This window comes from Canis lupus, chromosome 22, assembly GCF_011100685.1.
Source record: "Canis lupus familiaris isolate Mischka breed German Shepherd chromosome 22, alternate assembly UU_Cfam_GSD_1.0, whole genome shotgun sequence".
Lineage (NCBI taxonomy): Eukaryota > Metazoa > Chordata > Mammalia > Carnivora > Canidae > Canis > Canis lupus.
In genome coordinates this window covers 43,215,141-43,235,778 of record NC_049243.1, presented here as the reverse complement: position 1 = coordinate 43,235,778, position 20,638 = coordinate 43,215,141, and the positions used below count along the sequence as shown (strand labels likewise).

General features: G+C 36.1%; 1 protein-coding gene across 3 annotated transcripts in view; it reads right to left on the bottom strand.

Moving 5' to 3' along the window:
- The window catches only part of GPC5 (glypican 5), a 1,343,656-nt gene that overhangs the window by 773,515 nt on the left and 549,503 nt on the right, over positions 1-20,638 (bottom strand). The gene's annotated exons all lie outside the window — the stretch shown is intronic.

The window sequence follows — 20,638 nt, the reverse complement described above, 5'->3', positions numbered from 1 at the left end:
TTGACACAGTTTCAGACATGAAGATACTTAAATATCAGCTATTCCTATAGTTATTTTAACAAGAAACTATTCCTATAGTTATTGTAAAAAAGGAGCTATAATCAGCAAGGAGATGTAAGAGGGTCTTTGTTCTTCTAGAATAGAAAAAGAGATATATTAGCGGTCAAGGTAGAAATCTAGGAAAATATAGTTTACTTACACCAAGTTATTTTAGCATAGGACCTAAAACGTTTATCTTTGGATTCAGATGTATCTGCTTAACCACAAGAATCAGAAGTGAGAAGGATAAATTCATTTCAGCATTCCCTATTTGGCTATAACTGTGTGGTACTTGAGTTCTCTCTGAACCAGTTGTAACACCTACTGCATATCTCATTAGTTAATGAGTTGAATAAGATCTTTGACACAGATCAAAGATCATTCATTTATAAAATAAAATAAAGTAAAATAAAATAAAATAAACTGGAAGGAAAATGGAGATGCCTGTTCTACCACAGCCCCAGGGTAGGACTTCAGCTTGCATGAGGGAAGTCTGAGAGTTACAGCGATTTGTAGAAGTAAAGATTGAGTGAGTGATACAGGGCAAAGGGCATGATGCTCTTGTGGGCTGAGCCACATAAGAAGAAAGAAAAAATGCCCCCTGATTCTGCAAAGGGAGTGTAACCTGGGTGGGTTGTTACCTGTTCTTCATTTGCTGCCTCAGTGTCAGCATACCTTTGATGAAGCACAACCTGGTGGTCTGGCTTTGCTCCCTTACTTCCCCCTAAATCCTCAGTGAGACCTGAGGCCTTCTAGATACCCAATCGTGAGTAAATGTTCTTGCACATAATTATAGTATTCATGAGTATACGTGAGGAGTAAGTTTAAAGCAAATACACATTCACTTTCTAGCAAAACGCAATGCCTCCTTCCATATTCTACATGGGAGTGAGGACTTTGTCACAAATGTGGATCGTGACCTGGAGAGATCCTAGTTATCTCCTAAAACTGTCTGCTGCAGTGTCCTCTCTTGAGCCACACCAGTGTGCTTGCCATGATCTACTTGGATATGCTTCTGCCTCAGAGCCTTTGCAATTCCTTTGGCTTGAGCTGCTGCTCTCCTAGATAGTGTATGGCTAACTCTTTCAAATACCACTTGCTCAGTAAAGCCTCTCCTGATGACCTTACATAAAATTGGAACCTCTAGCTTCCTTGACCTTCCATATTTTTTAGTCTATAATACAGGCCACTAAAAAAAAAAATATATATATATATATATATATATATGTATATAATATATACATGATATATATTATATATATGTATACTTAGGTAGGTGTTTTTCTCTCCCCAAAGGCAGAAACATGTATTTTGTACCGACAAAACCAAGAACAGAGTCTGGCATATTGTAGGTATGCATTACATATTCATGAAATGAATACTTATTAATGAATTAGCATTCAGGATGTTTTTTGGTCAACCAAAAAAAATCTAAATAGCATTCATTTCAAAATTGCTTGGTGCAGTGGAAAAGCAAGAAGCCAATTTGTTGTTTTCCATATTAAATTAGTTAAAATATTTAAATTTTTGATAACTCATGGAATTTTCTTTGGCTTCTTGGAAAATTCACTAATCCAGACTATTTTGTGACCAATCAAACCAAAACTTGGTTCACTCAATTCTATCTATATATATTAATCGACATAAAGTTTACATTTTTAATTTTGTTATAAATGTTTAAATTATCACTTATGAACCTCACAATTTTAAGACTATAAACTCTTTAATAATCAATTACCACATCTAATTAGTTCACAATCATTGAAATATACATTTGGGACTAGAGCTCATTTCAAATCTCAAAATACAAAGTCACTTAATTCAGAACTCCATCTGTGCCTCAGTCTCTGGAGTCTGACAAATAGTCTCCAAATTGTCTTCTGAGTTTTCATCAAAACAAGACACCAGTTTGGAATCTATTTTAACATTGCTTGCACTATATGAGGACTCACATTGCATCTGCTTTGATTTTTCTCTAATGAAAGTTCCTAGTTGTTCTGTGTCAGAAAGGATGTAAGTATTCCCTAGAAATAGCGCTGTTATTTAGAATGCAACAATAGAGAAAATCGAAGCCCCAGATCTTATATTTCCTATTCATAAAATTGTAATTGGCCTTTTTATGTCTGTGCTACCCTTGAGACACAGGGAATTAATTTTATGTCCATGAACATATATAGGATACCCATAAAACTCAGAATAGTTCAAATTCTCATCCCCAAAAAGAATTAGAAATAAAATCAAAGCATATTTTTCTTTAATCTTGGGGATTCTGTATAGTTTAATGTTACCTCTTGAGATGATATTAAATTGCAGTTATTGTAAATAATGGGCAAAGGAAGAACTACGGTATAATGTTTGCAATAGCATTGTAAATAGAGAACAAATCCCCACCAAATTTACATTCACTTGCAGGATGAAACAGACTCCTTGAAGATATCAAATGTGTATACTCTCCTTTGTCATAGTTGCTATGGGTACAAGCCTTGTTAGCTCCTTGGGTTCAAAGTCTGGCTTCACTACTCTATATGACCTAGGTATGGCTTAGACTTGCTAACATATGGCAAATCTCATTTTACTCCTATCAATAGGGATAAAAGTGCCTACGTCAACAGTTGGGGAGGAATGAGGCCTTTGTAAATTAATATACTTAAAATACCAGCATGATTTCTGATTCACAATAAATGCTCAATCAATTGGTGCCAACACTAGGGCCAAAATACACATAATAATTATTAGCTCACAAAGAGGTGATAGTTCCAAAGGCAGAAAGCTGCCTTGTCATTTGTCAGAACTAAGAAAAGCAAGTACACACTCAGCCAAAAGGACAAAAGTAAGTCTTGGCACTCATGTGTGTGTGTGTGTGGGGGGGGGGGGTATTTGCTCTTAATGCACAAAATCAGGATTTATTCAGCACTTGAATGAGAATACACACACACACAAGCAGACACCCAAAATAACTTATGGTTTTTAAGATATGTATTCTGTTCTTTTCATTCCTCCATCCATAAATGAAATCTACAATGTACAAGAATTCTCTAAAGGAATGCAAAAATATTAAATACACAATTTCTTTACTGATACAGATTAACATATAGCAATAAAGTCTGTACATATTCCAGATATGTAGCTATAAAGGTCTTTTTTTTTTTTTTTTTACAAATAAGATGACAACAATCTGAATAACATATCAAAAAACAAAGAAGAAGAAAGAAGGAACAATAAAGGAACCAAACAAGAAAGAAGAGAAAGAAGAAATGGTGGAGAGGGAAAGAGGGAGGGAGGGAGAATAGGAACCCCTAACCCTAACCCTAACCCTAACCTAACCCTAACCCTAACCCTAACCCTAAGGTGCATCAGCTCTCTTACACCAGCCCTATCAGGAATCTTCTCTTTCCACACCTTCTTCTCACATGTAATGGTCTGGAGGAGAGTGGTCTTGAAGCAGTGGAACAGACTTTTCGTCACTCTTCCTGGTAATTTTTCTGTGAGAGGGACTCTATCTTCTGTCTTACCTTCACTTTGATATCCTGATGCCAGTCAAGGCTGAAACTAAAAGATTCCATCCTAACAATCTCTTTCACATCATTAGCCTAAGAGGCTGCAGTCACTAATGTAAAAGTGGCTTTACATCTTTCCGGGTCTCCATCATCTCTGTGGAACTAAAGAACCATGATGCCACAGAACCATGCTGTTCAGAGTGCGGACTCCAGGCAGGCTGGCTGGGCATCACCAGGGACCTGTTTAGAAATGTAGAGTCTCATTCTCACCTCCAACAAATGCTGAAGCAGAATCTGCACTCTACCAAGTTTCCTAGGAGATTCATACGCATATTAAACTTTGAGAATCACGGCAATAAAGGGTTATTAATAATGATGGTCTTAATTCTCAAACTGTGCTCCTTAAAAAATTAGTATCTTCCAAATGTGTTCTACAAAAATTAGTTCTATAATCAAATGTATTTTAAAAATATGGAATTAAATAAAGTCAAGCAAATTTCCTTTCAACGGACTTCATGGAGCCACTGTTATCCTCCAACATGTGCAGTAAAAACGGCATGCACGGTATTTCTGCAAACTATTCAACCATGAAGCTGTGTTTTCTTTGAATGGTCCTTTAAATATTTCTGAAAACACTGGGTTTTGGATAGCACAGTTTGGAAATAAGTGTCATAATTTGCACAGGAATGGTTGAATCATATTTCACAAAATCCACTAGAACATTAAGGAAAATGTTTGAGATTTAAAATTAAATATTGGAAAAATTATTTATGTGAAATATCAAATTCTCTGAATATCAAATTAAAAAATAGGTGATGTTTGCTTCTGCCTCCCCACTACTGTTTCCAGGCCCATTACCTCCCCTCTGTGTGCTGGAGTCAAGGGACTTGGCATGGATCGCAACTGAATCTCAACATTTTTCTCTATGTTCAGTCTCCTCTGACCCCTTTTCAAAGTAAGAGTCCTCATTATGTTCCTCCTAAGGTAGATGCCACCATAAAAACAATCTGTTAAAGCCATCCTCTGATAAGTAGTATCTGAAGTTGTCTAAATATGCTATTCCTGTTTGTTTTTTAATAGAGAAGATCTAGGCTTTTTTTTTTTTTTTAAGATTATTTATTTATTTACTTATTAGAGACTCAGAGAGAGAGGCAGAGACACAGGCTGAGGGAGAAGCAGGCTTCCTGCAAGGAGCCCAATGTGGGACTCGATCCCTGATCCTGGGATCATGCCCCGGGCCAAAGGCGGCTGCCTATTATAATCTTACTTTCAACAGGAGCCCCATGTTTCTTTCTCACTTATTTCATTAGTATAAGCCTTTTAAATTTTTTCTATCGTTTTCCATATTCAGGGAAGACAAGTTTTACAAATATGAAGAATTTCATAGCTAGTCTTCTCTCCTTTCCCCTTAGAGCTTATCATGGACAATTCATATTAAAAAAATGTAAGCTACCACTGAATTGGTTTTCAAATTCTTCCAGACATAATCTTTTCTGGCTAAAAAAAAAAAATCTCATTTTAAACTCCTTTTTCTCTTCACTCTATCATAAAAATGGAGGCTGGCTGCTCTTTTTTTTTTTTTTACATTTTTGGTCATAATAAAATAAAGTTAATTAAGATTTCAATCTAGTTTTATCTAGCACCAAAAATTGTAATTATTCCATTTTATTCGATACTGCCTTTAGAGGCAATTATGGCTATAACACTACAAAATATTACTTTATATATTTGTAGTCTAACTCAGTTTGGACTATATCCCCACCCAGCATTTCATAAAGGAATCATTAATCATCATTACAGTTAATTCCCCCAAGAAAACAACTAAGCAGAATTGAGAATATGCAAAAAAGTTCAGTGGAACATAAACACCTGTAATTCCTGCTTCCCTTGTGGCTTTTTATTTGGAGCTCAGATTTTAAAGCAAAGCTAGTTTATGCTTTCCCCATCTTTATTTATTCAACAAATATTCATTTAATGCATATTAAATGCTAGCCTCTGTTCCAGACTTTGGGGATTTAGGAAAAATTTTTAAAAATAAACATACATTATAAGGTCAGGTAATGATAAGGGCTAAAAGGAAAATTAAAGCCATTTAAACAAGCAGAAAATGACTTGGATATGGGAGCAGGGGTTTGTTTTCCTGGATCATGAAAAATAATAGAAAATAAATAATATGTAGATCAATATGTAGATATAGATATATAGATTATATAGATATATTCAGTCAGCTGTATATTAGGTATATTTTTTTATCAGATTATCCCAATTATACTGTCAATTTAGGTAAAAATCATTGCTTTTAGTTGTTCTCAAAATGATTATCAATGACACACATCTCTATGAATTTTTTGTATGGCCCATATTTTTCAGGGCATACCAAAACTTCTCTCGAAATTTGCTAAAAATCTGCATAGCTATTTTCATTTGACAGGATAAGAGAAGAAAAAAGAAACTTCATCTCAGTCATATAGAAATAAATTTATTCCAACTAAACTGTATTTCAATTATGCTAGCAATTATCATGGTGTTGCTTTGTGTTTTCTTTTTTTTTTTAAGATTTATTTATTTATTTATTTATTTATTTATTTATTTAGTTAGTTATTTATTTATGATAGACATAGAGAGAGAGAGGCAGAGACACAGGCAGAGGGAGAAGCAGGCTCCATGCTGGGAGCCCAACGCAAGACTCGATCCAGGGACCTCAGGACAACTCCCTGGGCCAAAGGCAGGAGCCAAACCACTGAGCCACCCAGGGATCCCCTTGTGGTTTTTTTGTTTTTTTTTTTTTTTTAAGGAAAAAAAAAAAAAAAGACCCAGAAATACATGGCATGATTTTTTTGTCATTTACTTTGTCAGTATAATCACCAACCCACTGGTCAATTTAATAATAAAATTGAGAAAAAAATCATATGACCTACTTAATATCACAGAGGGAAAATACCTGATTTAACTGCATTTAAAAATTTTTAATTCAGGCAAATAATACATTGTTAAATCAAATTTCTTAAAAGTCCACATGGGAAAGATCACGAAATACTGCTCTAAGAATCAGAAAAGTCAGTGTGTAAAATAGAAACTCTGCTAAGTAAAAAACACTATGTGTTTTCAAAACTTACACCAAATGCACTATCAATGAATGCATTGGTCTTCTGGGGAAATACTCATGTAGACAATCTGAGCATGGGAGGAGCCTTTTTGTCCTCTTGTCTCATTTTTAGTATTGTCATACTGAAATCCCGTTCTCTAACCTGTTTGTGTTTTAATTCCTCTGGAGCGTTTGATGGAATGTATCAAAAGATTTCTATAAACATCTAACATTTTATCAGTTTAGTTGAGTCTCAATTTTGAAAACACAGTTAACATAATCAAATAGCACATTTATAAATAATATATCTTATTTATAATATGTACATAATATTTAATGGTATATTATGAATATAATCAGAACACATCAATATGATTATATAAACTATAAATAAAACCATTATACAGTATATATAATTCAACAACAACACCGTCAGATGCATTATTATTATTTCAATATGAGGAAAATCATTAATCATTTGACTCCATGTCCCTACTTTTGTGGTATAATGTTATCTATTACCTAAGATCTTTACTATATCCAGCTCAGTTTCTGAGCTATAAATTGAGTTATATCTCAATTAATGATTCATAAGAAAATATTCTAATACATTTTCTTTTTTTTAAAAGATTTTATTTTATTTATTCATGAGAGATACAGAGAGAGAAACAGAGACATAGGCAGAGGGAGAAGCGGCTCCTTGCAGGGAGCCTGATGTGGGACTCGATCCCAGGACCCCGGGATCACGCCCTGAACCAAACGCAGATGCTCAACCACTGAGCCACCCAGGGGCCCCTCTATCCCATTTTTTATGAAAATTAAAAGCAGAAGAAAAAGAGCAGTATGATTTTAGACATTTATGTTAAAATTCTTTTGTGAGCTTACAGATAGATATAGATCTCTGGCTATTTAATATACATAACTTTATAGCTCCAATTTTATATCTTTTTCAGCTATAGTTAGGACCCACATACCAGACTTCTTTCACGCCTCACTTTGTTTCCAGTAGGATGCCATCAGAGGCTTCCTTCTATGGCATCATTGCATTTCTAAGTTAAAGTTAGACATTTATCATAAGGCTTGACTTTTGGCTATATCACTGATCACTGTCAATAACTGGCTTCAGGGTCTTGGTCAAATCACTTAACCTTTCTATGTCTGTTTTCTGCCCTCTTCCCAATAACTTAAATTAGTAAATTCTATTGTATATTTAAAATTCTATGATTCAAAAATTGATCTTGAGTATTCCTTATGTACTACTAGAGCACTATGTTTAATATTAAGGGGAGGAGTTAAAAAAATCTCAATATCACAATACCTCATCCTTTAATGTTTACTGAACAAATGTTAACTAGAAATTACAGCTACTTGTTAAAATATGGGTTAAAAGGTTTAAAATACAACTACTGGAGAAGAATCTCTGTATGTACAACACAAGTCCTTTATTAACTACGTGGCTTTATAAAGGTTGGAAGACACTAGAACAACAACAATAATAATGCAAGACATCACATCATGTGTCACAGAATATGTGGACGATACAAGGCTCTCCTGATTATGGTAGCAAATGGGGGAAAATATATAAAGGGCAAACAAAGTCAAAGAAAACTGAGAAAAAAGTACAATCAAGGGAGATATCCATCATTATTTTAAGACTAGGTGCATTTTCATGATCAGCAACCATTGTCCCTGATGATGATCAACATTTTTATGCTATCTTCCTGATAATTTAGATCTGAAACAATTCAATTAGTGTTGTTTTTGTGATATATTCTGCTATAAAAGAAGAAAATGATTCAGGATTATCTAAGCTAATTTTGCTGTAACTATGAAGTTGTTAGCATAGGTTTATTTTCTTTCTCTTTATTCTGGATTCATATTAAACCAAACTAAATGGAAGCAAGAAAAGGAAAAAGGGTCTATGGTATCACTGTGGGTCCTGGTTTGGAAAATAAATTCCCTTTGCACTAAGGAGGTAAATGTAAAGTCACTTAACTTCATTGCTTTAATGAGATAAGAATAGACCTCATAAGTGGCTTTGAAAATTACATCAGTGATTGAAAAACATGAAATGGTCATCTTATAGGCATTTAAGGAAATCTGTGCAAAAATACACATGGAGAATTATTAAAATAACAGCAGTCTGCTTGCTGTTATTTGCTGAGCAGGACTATTGTGTATTTTTTCCTTCTTTTGCAATGATAAAAATACTATCTCCATGAAATCTGGGTTTTTTGCAAGTACTTGGGAAGCATAACAGCTTTATACTTGGAGGATTTTCTAATAAAATGCGTAATTGTGTGACTAATCAGCAGAATACATTGGAAGGACTCAAAAACTTATAGGGCAGGAGTCGCTCTTTCTTCTTTACCACTCACTAGCTTCTTGCTTTAGTAGGAGACATCTGATTGGTGAAGTGATAAGAGTCTGATAGCTATTTTCTTATGAGCTTGAGTTGAGAAGGTCGATGTCCTAAGTTTACATGCTCATGTGTTGTTTGTCTTTCTTGGTCAATCTACCACTCTTGGATCCCAGTTTTAGAAACCACCTGCCTGTGAGCCCTATGAATTCTGCCTGCCAATCTTGCATTTTCCATGCATTAAGCCAAAAAGAATAATCTATGCCTCACACAGTAAAGTTTTAAGTTATTCAGCTGCTCTCTTGGTAACTTTTTTGTACAAATTCTATGGAGGGAATGAGAAAAAGGAAAAAAAGACTTGGTTTGAACCCCAACTATATTTTCTAATCCAGCTCTGCACCTGTAATAAAGCAGAGAATTTCTTCTCTAACTCCTGTTATTTCCAAATAGGTTCCAAATCATAAGGGAATGAAATGGGGTGGTTATTAACCAAATCAAATACTGTGAGTGATGGTAGTGGTAATGATAAAATTATTCTCACTAGCCCTTTTCAAGTTGAGCAAGCATAGAGTTTTCATTTCTGCTAGAAGCAGACATCTTTACAAGCTTTCTTTTTAAAACTCTCTTTAAAGATGCTGGGCCTCAACTCAACAAGATTTGGTGAATTACGTGGATAAAGTCTTTACATGATCAAATTTGGTTAGTATATTTAATCCTCATACTGTATTTCAAAGTTCATTAAAGGCTGGAAATAGTACTTCTGGTTGACACTGGATACCAGAGTTTAACACACGAACTATCTACCCAGCAATGGCCAGCCTGCTGGGGATGGGAAGCAAACACTACAATTCCCAGAATCCCTTGCAGCTGAGGATCCACATATAATTTAGATTCCATCAATTAGATATCCTTGTGTAAGATCTCCCTTCAGAGCTGAATCATTTGATAAAGTAAAAGACTTTGTGCTGGCAAAAGCAGCTACTGAGCATCCAGATTAAGCAGTGTTCCCAACTACTTTTTGAGATATCAGCTGTCATGGCAGCCTCTCTGATTCTTTCTGTAGCTTGCCAATCACGTAGAAGCAGCTGTATGGATGCCGGCTAGTTCTACCCAGTGTGAGGCTGTCCCAGAAGCTTAGCCTAGGGTCTCGTTTTTGTAATCCTACTAATTAATCTGTGAAATAGCTTTATCCCTTCAATAGGTAGATTACTCTCGAACAGGATGAAGTATATTCCCCTGCATGTAGTTAAGAACTTTGGCTAATACATTGGTAAAAACAATTCAGGATAGAAATCAGAATTTAAGGTAAATAGTATATTATAAAATATAGATGAAACTTGCACAGAAAATATTGTATAGGGTAGAACTAAGAAAAATATGCTAAGAATCATGGGGAGGTTGAAGTCAAAGGGGATTATGGTAGAAACCTAGATCAACTCTACACGGTTGAAGTCAAAGGAACTACATTATGTTACACATTGAGGATTATCATTCCAGTTGAAGAAGTCACACTGTAAGCACACAGCCTGAAGAAAAAGGCAATATTAACATAATCTGATTTAAATGGCATACCTACCCTATAGGATTCAATGGTCACCTAATGGAAAAGAAATATGTTATTGCTATCGGCTACTCACCTGCAGAATCATTCCTCTGTATTTCTCAAAAATTTTAGTTATTCTTTCATTCCTACTCTACTCATTAGAATGCCTGACTTGTAGTAATTTCTATATACATGCACATAATTTTTTCCAATATGCTATATTCTTAATTTCATAAATGCTTCCACTCCAAGGATACCTACCCCAATCATTCCCTCCAATGTCAAATCTTAGACCTTGTCATTACTACTCATTGCAACATATACATGGAACCATGATGAGGTGATATACAAAATCACAATGTAATGAGTACCTTTCACCGATGGACACTTGAAATCTATCTGGTACATGGCCTCCACGTCATTTGTGCAAATGTCTTTCTCTGTCCCTTGAGACATTTCCTTCTTTCCTTATCCAGTGTAAATTCCATGGTCTGTCATAATCACTCTTGTTTACCTTCCTGACCTCCCTTACCACCCTCACTTTTCCAGCTTGCTTGACACAGCTACAACTCTGGTTCAATCCAGGTCTTTCCCCATTCCATGACCAGACCACTTAATAGAATATGGCTGGATAGTAACACACAACCATATTGACTAAGTTCATTTTAAACTCAAAATTCTCAAAGGCCCATAAGGATAATTATACTATACTCTTTCTTTTTGGACATTATTTCCTCTAATATTTTGTTTTCTTTTTCTCTTTACCCACTTCTGGAATTCCCATAATGTTGATATGCTTAATATTCTCCCACATTTATCTGATACTGTTCATTTTTCTTCACACTTTTTTTTCCCTCTTTGTTTTTTAAATTGCATTATCTTAATTGATTTTCAAGTTTGCAGGTTCTTTCTTCTAATAAAATTTATGGCTAAATCCTTTTACTGAAATTTTCATGTCTGTTACTGTATTTTTCAACTCACTTTCCACTTTTTAAAAAATAATTTTATTATCTATTGTTATTTATACAAATAATTTTTTGTTTCATTGATATTCTATATTCCATAAAGTACTGTTATCCTACATTCCTTTAATTCTTTAAGCATGGTTCTTTTTCTTTTATTTTGAATGTATTTATAATAGGTGCTTTGGATTCTTTGCCTGTTAAGCCCACCCAGTGGTTCCTCTCCATGGTAGTTTCTATCACCTGCTTTTGTTCTTGTGTATGGTCAGTCACAGTTTGCTGTTTCTTTGCATGTCTCATTTTTTTTTTTTTTATTTTTTTTTATTTTTTTTTAAATTTTTTTATTTATTTATGATAGTCACTCACAGAGAGAGAGAGAGAGAGAGAGGCAGAGACACAGGCAGAGGGAGAAGCAGGCTTCATGCACCCAGGAGCCCGACGTGGGATTCGATCCCGGGTCTCCAAGATCGTGCCCTGGGCCAAAGGCAGGCGCTAAACCGCTGCGCCACCCAGGGATCCCTCATTTTTTTTTAAATTAGACATTTTAAATAATATATTAGGCAAATATGGTTACTCCTCTCCCTCATCATAAGATTTCTTATTTTTGTCTTTTTGGTCATTTGTTTTTTTGTTAATGTATTTTGCAGAAGAGGGGTTGATTAATGATTTGGCTAAGTTAATTCTGCAAAATCTATTTTCCCATTAGTGTATAGACTCTCAAATATATTCCTGTTTATATATTTTTCCATTTGTTTTTATCTCTTAGCCTGGCTATTTTGGGACCACTCCTGGGTTAATAAGCCACTTATGGGTGAAAGGTGGTACTTAAGCCCCCTTAGCCAGTTAGATTTTTGCCCTTTCCTGAATGGATGGATGGATGGATGGATGGATGGACAGATGGATATCTTGAAGGTGGCTCTCACAGATCAGAGCACTTACATTTTTTTGCCCTTCTTTCAGTAAAGGATAGTAGATTGATAATTCCCTTTCTTGACTGCCAGGGAGTCAGCTCCTGGCCAACCCTATGTGTGATCCTTGAGGCCAAGGATAACCAATTAGAAGACTTCACTTAGCAAGCCTCATGGAGGAAAATTGCCCTCTGCACACCAAAGCTGCAAGAGCCAGTGCAGGCCAGTCTGGAAGGGGAGTTGCAGTCGGATTCAGGACTCCTGGCCAGCATGCTTTTTTGTGTAACTATATTCCTAGTTCAGGTGCCTTCATTTGGAGGACTATTTTTGGGGGTGCCCTTCTCAGGTCTGGTCCCTGCCTAGGCCTCCTTATCAGGGGGAAGAGTGGAAACTTAGAAGATATTTTGTTCTACACTCACTCAGTACTCAGTATTTTCCTGCTCCTACGTTTCCCTCTCTCCCTGCCCTCCTGCCCCAGAGTTCTTAAAAGGCAGCAATTTTTTTTTTTTTTCAAAGCTCCTCTTGTAGTGAGATGACTCCTTCCATTTGTGCTGATATGTCTGTCTCTTGTCCAGTGCCATTTAGTGGGGGAAAATGAAACATTCTGGGAGTTGGCATCTTCTTTCTGGCTTTGTGTTTATACTACTGTAATAACTAATAAAGCCTTCATCATTATCATCATTTTGACTTGTCTTAACCAACCACTTCAACACCTGGCAGCTCAGCTCATGACATCATTTCTGAGTGGATGCAGCATTGGACTTGCAGTTTTCCAGAATTTTCCAGAGATGAGTATGACTTTATTTTTAAGCCTGTTGGAGTCACCCCTAGGCATGTTGCTTATTGTTCAGTCAGAAGTTGTATTTAGGCCTTGTTGATTTGTCTGTGTAAGGTCTGGGAAAATGTTTTACAGTGTGCCTCACATCATGTTCTGCTTGTTCCTTAGGCAGTGCAGCCTAGTGCATGCTCAAAGTCTTCCTGCCCCCTAGAATGAACTGTGATTCCAAGAGGACTCTTTTGGTTTTCTGTCATTTGCCTTGTATGATGGAACTAAAGGACTCATCTTAATTTCCCCTGAGGAAATAAATTTCTGTTGTTTAAAACACCCTGATGGTGGTATTTTGTTATGGCAGCCCTAGCAAACTACAATAAAGGCGTCAAATCTGACTGTTCCTTTTGAAATTTAATAGAATTTCTTGCATTAATATTTCTGTATTGTTTATGCTCTGCTGAGGGCCAAAGCCAGGCAGCCCCAAGATACGCCACTTTGGCACGAAGATTATTTTGAGTTAAAAAGCAATCAAACCCCAGCAGATTCAGGAAAAGCTCTACCTCCTCCACAACTGCCTAAAATAACTTGGAGGACCAGTTCCAGGAAAAGAGCTGTCACCATAGATAACCACATTATACTGTACACTAGGTAGTGTAGATAGAGAGGAACTTAACAAGACCTCGTTTGATCAAATTCTCTATGTCCCATTGTTTCTGAGTCGCCCAGCAAATACGTGTTTACCAAACATTTACTCTTTTTCACTCTTCGTGTGAATTCTTCTGAAGACCCAGAAAACCTACTCTCTTCTCCTGATTCAGAAAGGTACATATACTTCATTTTGCCTGTCTCTAGAATTCCCATATCCATGTAGATTCCCCATACTATACTATTAAATTTGATTTTTCTCCTGTTAATCTGTCTCATGTCAATTTGATTCTTCATCTGGTTAGAAGGACCTTGAAGAGGATAGGAATTCTTGTTCCCCATTCGCTATCAGAACAATCTACAGAGATTTTAAATGATTGTTGACTCTTTTATTATTTTAAAGCTATCAACAATTACATTGCTGTGATACTGAGGAGAAGGAATTCTGAACTCCTCACTCCATCACACCAGCAGTGATGCCTCCCTACTCTCTCTACCATCATCAGGTCCCCATTCTCTCCTGATAATTCCCACTGGAGCATCAACAAGCTTTTACTCTCCCTCTCTGAAAAACACAAACAAAAATGAATCAAAACAAAAGATTTAAAACAACGACAACAACAAAAACTCATCATAATCCACTTCCTCTAACAGCTTCCATCCAATTTCTTGCTCCATTTTGGCAAAAATTGTCTGAAAATTTAACCAGACTATGGTCTCCAATTCTTGCCTTTCTGCCCTAAACTCACTCCCATTTGGCTTTACTCCCACCATACCTCCTAAACCGCTCTGATCAAGTTATCAATTATTTTCTTGTTCCTAAATTAAATAGTTTCAGACATCTTCTTAAGTGAATTGCTAGCAAGATTTTATATAACTATACATGTTTTCCCCAGATGCCCTTTCTTAATTGACTTCAACTCATTAGTTGGTTTTCCTCTCAACTCATTAGTTGCTCCTTCTCAGCTTTATGTCCTTTCTTCTTCACTTGTCACTTTCTTTTTTTTTTAATTTTTTTTATTTTTTATAAGAGTCAAGGAGGACTCTGTTACTCTTATAAAATCTGCTCAGTCTTCCAGTGGCTAGCCATTTCATCAGAGTAAAATTCAAAGACCCCTAGGCCATAATCCAAGACCCATAGGCCATAGAGGAACCGTTTCTTCACCATCCATTCCACTTCTGATTTTTGACTTCTCTCCTTACTCTGCATCAGCCACACAACATCCTTACACTTTCTCAAACCTTTAAAAACACATCCTAGCCTTTCCAACTTTGCTCTAGATGTTTCCTGTTCTCTGGGTTCTCTTTTCCAAGTGTCAGCATAGCTAATTTCTTTATTTCTTTAAACATTGCTCATATCTCAGCTGCTCAATAAAGACTACCCAATCATCCTATTTAACATTACAACTTACCATAATTCCTACTCCAGACAATATCAGTATCTTCTTTGCTCCATGTCTTTCAAATGTTTAGTCCTGTCACCTACAAAATACTTTAAATATTCACTATGTTCTCTGTATCACCAAAGAATACAATCTCCATGAGAGCAGAAATCTTTGTTTTTTGTTCACTAATGTATTCCCCAAACACCTAAAAAGTGCCTCATCTAACCTATGTTAGATCTCAAAAGATATTTGTTGACTAAATGAAAGGAAAAGTATTAAATCTTATGTAGGACTGGGAAGCTGGGTATAAATGGGGATAACTTAAATTCAGCTTCTATTTAGTAAATATTAATGATGTCCCACCAGAAATAGGACTGTAGTCAGCGTCTTTATTATCATCTACCCTTTATTTTGATTATCTGCCTTATTTCAATGAGCAGGTATGAGATTAGAAGTGGTTCATTTCAGGGGATCCCTGGATGGCTCTGCAGTTTGGTGCCTGCCTTCGGCTCAGGGCATGATCCTGGAGTCACAGGGTCGAGTCCTGCATCGGGCTCCCAGCATGGAGCCTGCTTCTCCCTCTGCCTGTGTCTCTGCCTCACTCTCTCTCTCTCTCTCTCTCTCTCTCGCTGTGTGTGTGTGTGTCTTCCATGAATAAATGAAATCTTTTAAAAAAAAGTGGTTTTCACAGAACAAAATAGAATTTTCAGGTAGAAAAAGTGTTTAGGTGGTATTTAATCATATTTCATAGATAAAGCACTAAGAACCCTAGATAAAACTCACTTGGTCACACTTAGCAAAACAAGACTGTAGGTCTTGACTTGATATGCTGTATGCATTCCTATATAAGCAGAAAGCAAATCTTCAAGAATTTCAGAATTCCAAATTGGACCAATTAGCAAACGTTTTTGCAAATCTTTCATTATTAGGAAAAGATTAAATTAAATATTTTTATTTGTTTTATACCTTACTTTATATAACTCTGGTGCAATTATGGTACGTATATATCACAAATAAGTACTTTGTCACATTATTCAGCTATTAATATTGTTTAAACATGTATGTATTCAAAATGCCACTTGCCTCAGGTAGGGAATATTAGGGTTGACATACCCTCTCATCTCTAGAGTTTATTCATAAAACATTTGCCAGGAACTATTATGGTTTGACAAAATCCTAAATGCTATAGACAGATATATGAGTTATGTATGCTTCTTGCAATTTAATCATAAAATATAGAAAGAGATACACAAATAGAAAAAAAACTCACAATAAAATGTAGTGTGTCTTTTCTCAGTTTGGGTCCCTCCTATCATGCACACACATAAAACAGAATTTGGAAAAACTATTTGGATGCCAGTGCATTGGATTCTGTGTTACCCAGAAAGCAAACTCTGAGATAGACATCAGCATGCAACAGGTTTCTTAGGACAATGCTCTGGCATCATCAAGTGACGGGGCAGGTGAAGAAGTAGAGGGGGAAGTCAAGCTGCCATGTCATCTCAGTTGTCCCAACAAACCGATGGTCAGTTCTAAAGCTTATGTGACCATTCAGAATTGTCCTGAGTCCTGTACCACCAAGTAAATCCATCACTCTGTGGGGGCTACCCTGAGAAGAGATGTCTTTAATCAAGGCAATCCCTGCAGGGGAGGGGGTTGTGCCTGGCCCAGTTAGCTATGACAAAGGTAATAAATAAAAAGATGTCATACTAGGCCTGGTAGTAAGAAAATAATTCCTAAGAAAGGGGAGATGGGTGTAAGAGGCCTAATGAAGCATCTCAGATAATGTCCATGACCCTGGCCTGCATATTACATGGCTGAATTCATCTGCTCAGGCTGCAATTACACAATACTGCACTGTGGATGACTTAAAAGACACAGTTAATTTTCCACCCTTAAGACTCTGCTGGGTGGGACCCCACCCACAAGGCTCTAGGAGATGAAGCTATGACACCAAGGCAGTGGCCCTGATAATTTCTAAATTGACTGAGGTTATTCTCTTTTCAACAAGAATAACACATTTGTAGTGTAACAGTTTTATGGTTCATCCTGTAGAATCTAAGCAGTCCAGCATCCCTCCCTCATTTTATCCCACTTTCTCTGTTTCCTTCAGTTCAAACTGGCAGTGTCTAAGCTGGCATAATCCTATAATTCCATTTCAGTTCCCAGATTCTACTTAGATGTCCAGTTAACATCATGGGTAACCTCATGATGAAATCATGCTTCAACTGTAACATTGATGCTCGCTCTAGAAGAGGCTTCCTCACTTTTTGCAATATAGATAGGTGGATAATTTTCCAAATCTTCAAGTTCTGGTTTCCCTTAAGAACTCCTTCAATTCAACTCTCTCCTCTTGCATTTTACCATAAACAGTCAGGAGGAACCAAGTCATTCCTTTAACACTTGGTGTAAAAGTCTTTTAAACTAAACATTCAATTTCATCACTCCTAATTTCTATTTTCTATAAAACATGAGAACACAGTATAGACAAGTTCTTTGCTACCTTATAAGATCACCTTTCATCTTTCTAATAACATGTTCCTCATTTCCATCTGACACTTCACCATAATGATCTCTAACCTCAATATTTTTGCCAATATTCTGCTCATGGCTATTTATGTATTCTCCAAGATTGAAGCTTTCTTGTGTGTACTTGCCAGAATCAGCCTTAATTTCATTATTTCTAATACACACCTCAAAAGTCCCCCAATGACTTCCCATTACCCAGTCACAAAGCTGCTTCCACATTTTTAGATATTTGTTACAGTAGCAACCCAATTCTTGGTACCAAAATCTGTATTATTCTGCTCAGGCTGCCATAGCACAATACCAGAAAGTAGGCTTACACAATAGAAAGTTATTTTCTCACAGTTCCAGAGGATGAAAGTCTGAGATTGGGGTGATTAGCATGACTGAATCCTGGTGAGAGCTCTCTTTCCGGCTTGCAGATGGCTGCCTGTTTGATGTGTCCTCACAAGACAGAGGGATAGAGAGAGAGTTCTGGTGTCTCTTCTTCTCTTTTAAAGCACCAGACCTATCAGAGTAGGGTCCCACTGTTACGACATTTAATTGTTACCACCTTCTCACATATTCTATCTCCAAAGATAGCCACTTGAGGATTAGGGTTTCAGTGGGATGAAATTGCATAGTGGAGGGCAGAACAAATTCAGCAATAACTTACCTCATAATTCAACCCCATCATATTGAATGTATTTAATATGACCCAGTGGAAGAGGATCAGTTGGGTATTAGCAGAGGAGGAAGTAGCAGACAGAAAGGATGTAGAGATTAATGAACAAAACAGGCTACTGACTACTGATGTTTCTCTTGGATGACTATAGCTGAGTCTCATGGAGTGGGGTAGCCTGCAGGAAAACAAGACTGAACAGATGCTATATAGGCATGGATAAATTTAAGGCAATCTTTTTCCAGATCCTCAATTCCTCTGTATGCATGCTTTCCAAAAATGAACTTGGCTACTAATGTGTCTGTGTTTTCAGAATTCTCCTTTCTCTAACTCCTCTTATAAAATATCCTTTTCCCTTCTTTACAAAAGTAAGGCAAACGTGTCACCATCTTCTACAATTCATTGCCCTGGAGTATAAAATTGCAAAGAGTGAGACCCACAGGAGCAAAGCATCATGGAAACATCCATACTTTATCTAGCAATGCTTTGAACTATCTACCTTAGAATTAGAATTAAGAACACCTAGTGATTAATACAAGGAGGTTCATTAACTTATTTATTTGAACAAAAAAAAAAAAAAGAAACTGGACCTTTCCTGATGTGAGGTTATCTAAGTTGGAGCTGAATTTGACAATGAGGGTTGCTTTCCCTAATACAGTTTGTAGACTGAAAGAGCTAAACGGCAGTTCTAATGTTTTGATGTAAATCATGTATACAATGAAAGTATCCAGACAGTATCTTCTTTGCAAATATTTAAATTTGTAATAAATATTAAGCTGTCAATTTCAAATGAGAAAAGAGGATACATAAATCTTTGAAAATTATTTTAGGTGTTGCATGAGTGATATCTAAACAGTGCCATGTACCCACGAACTATCTTTCAATCTTCTCTGAAGGGTGCTGACATGGTTTCCTTGTCTTATCTATTTCCTTATGAACCATAAATCCCTAACACTGGAGGTAACGTGACCTTTCTTTCCTGTATAGTAGTGTGTAACACAGATTTGTATGTTGAATGTTTAATGGTGCCAGAGAAAAAGAGCCCATTAACTGCATTTTCATTATAGGAATGACCTGACATCAGTGTCATAGTACTCAAAGGACTTTAGGTAGAACTCTCTGCTCATGGACAGAGCTTAGAACAATTATTCTCCTCAATCTGACTCCTTACCTCTTCCAAGGGTCTCTGCCTCTGTCTTTAACATAGATATTTCTAAGAACTCTATCTTGAACTGTTGCTCTTTATACTAAATATGAACCACCTGGGTAATTCCATTCACTCTCCAACTGTGTTAATGACTGCCAAATATGCATTTGCAAAATAGACTTTGTCCCTAAATTTCAGACATCTGAAAGCTGAATACTTCAAAGCACATTCAAAATCACTGTGCCTAAAATGAACTTACAACATTCCTTCCTAAGGTTATCTTCTTTAGACTTCCTATTTGCTTAGTATTTCTAATTTCTCCCTATTTTGTAAATTTGAAATCTGGCATTCATTCTTGAATCTTCCTTCTTCATCACTGTTCCACATTTAATTAGTCACAAAATTCTGCCAATATATATACAGTATAGTTGGCAAATCCTTTCCCTACCAGTTTCCTAGTTAAGGTACTCATTATCTCTCTGCTGAAATAACTACAACTGCTTCTTCCAATGCCTTGACATAACATTAACTCTGGGGTAATATATCTAAAACTTCAATATTCCTCTGGAGCTCTAATGCTTAAAATGGTTTGTTTCTCCATAGCAAATTTGGTACTTAAATTATTAAAATGTGCATCCATACCATTTAAAATGTTTACATAAGTACTCCATAATATATTGTATTCATATGCAACTCATACAAAAGATACCAAAACTAGAAATATTTAATTGATATTAGAAATTAAAATAAATGGCACTTCTAATACTTCCTCCCCGGATTTAAAAGGTGCTATCAAAGTAAATGTCAACAGCAACCTAATTCTTTCATTTCATACTGTAGTGAATCCTGTCAAGCACCTGTTGCTATTCACCTCCTTCACTTTAGATAACACTACTTTCCAGATAAAACCTAAACTTTGTTTTTAGCACAATATATAGGGTACTCCATGATTTGAGGCTTCACTAGATTTCTAGTAATACTGAATTTATTGAGATTACCTCCTGATATGGCTGTTATCTTTACTAAGTGGGAATTCATCCACAGAAGAAAGTATGGTATCTCCAGAGACTAAAACAAGTGGGTTTTAAAGAAATGTTTGCTGGGTGAAT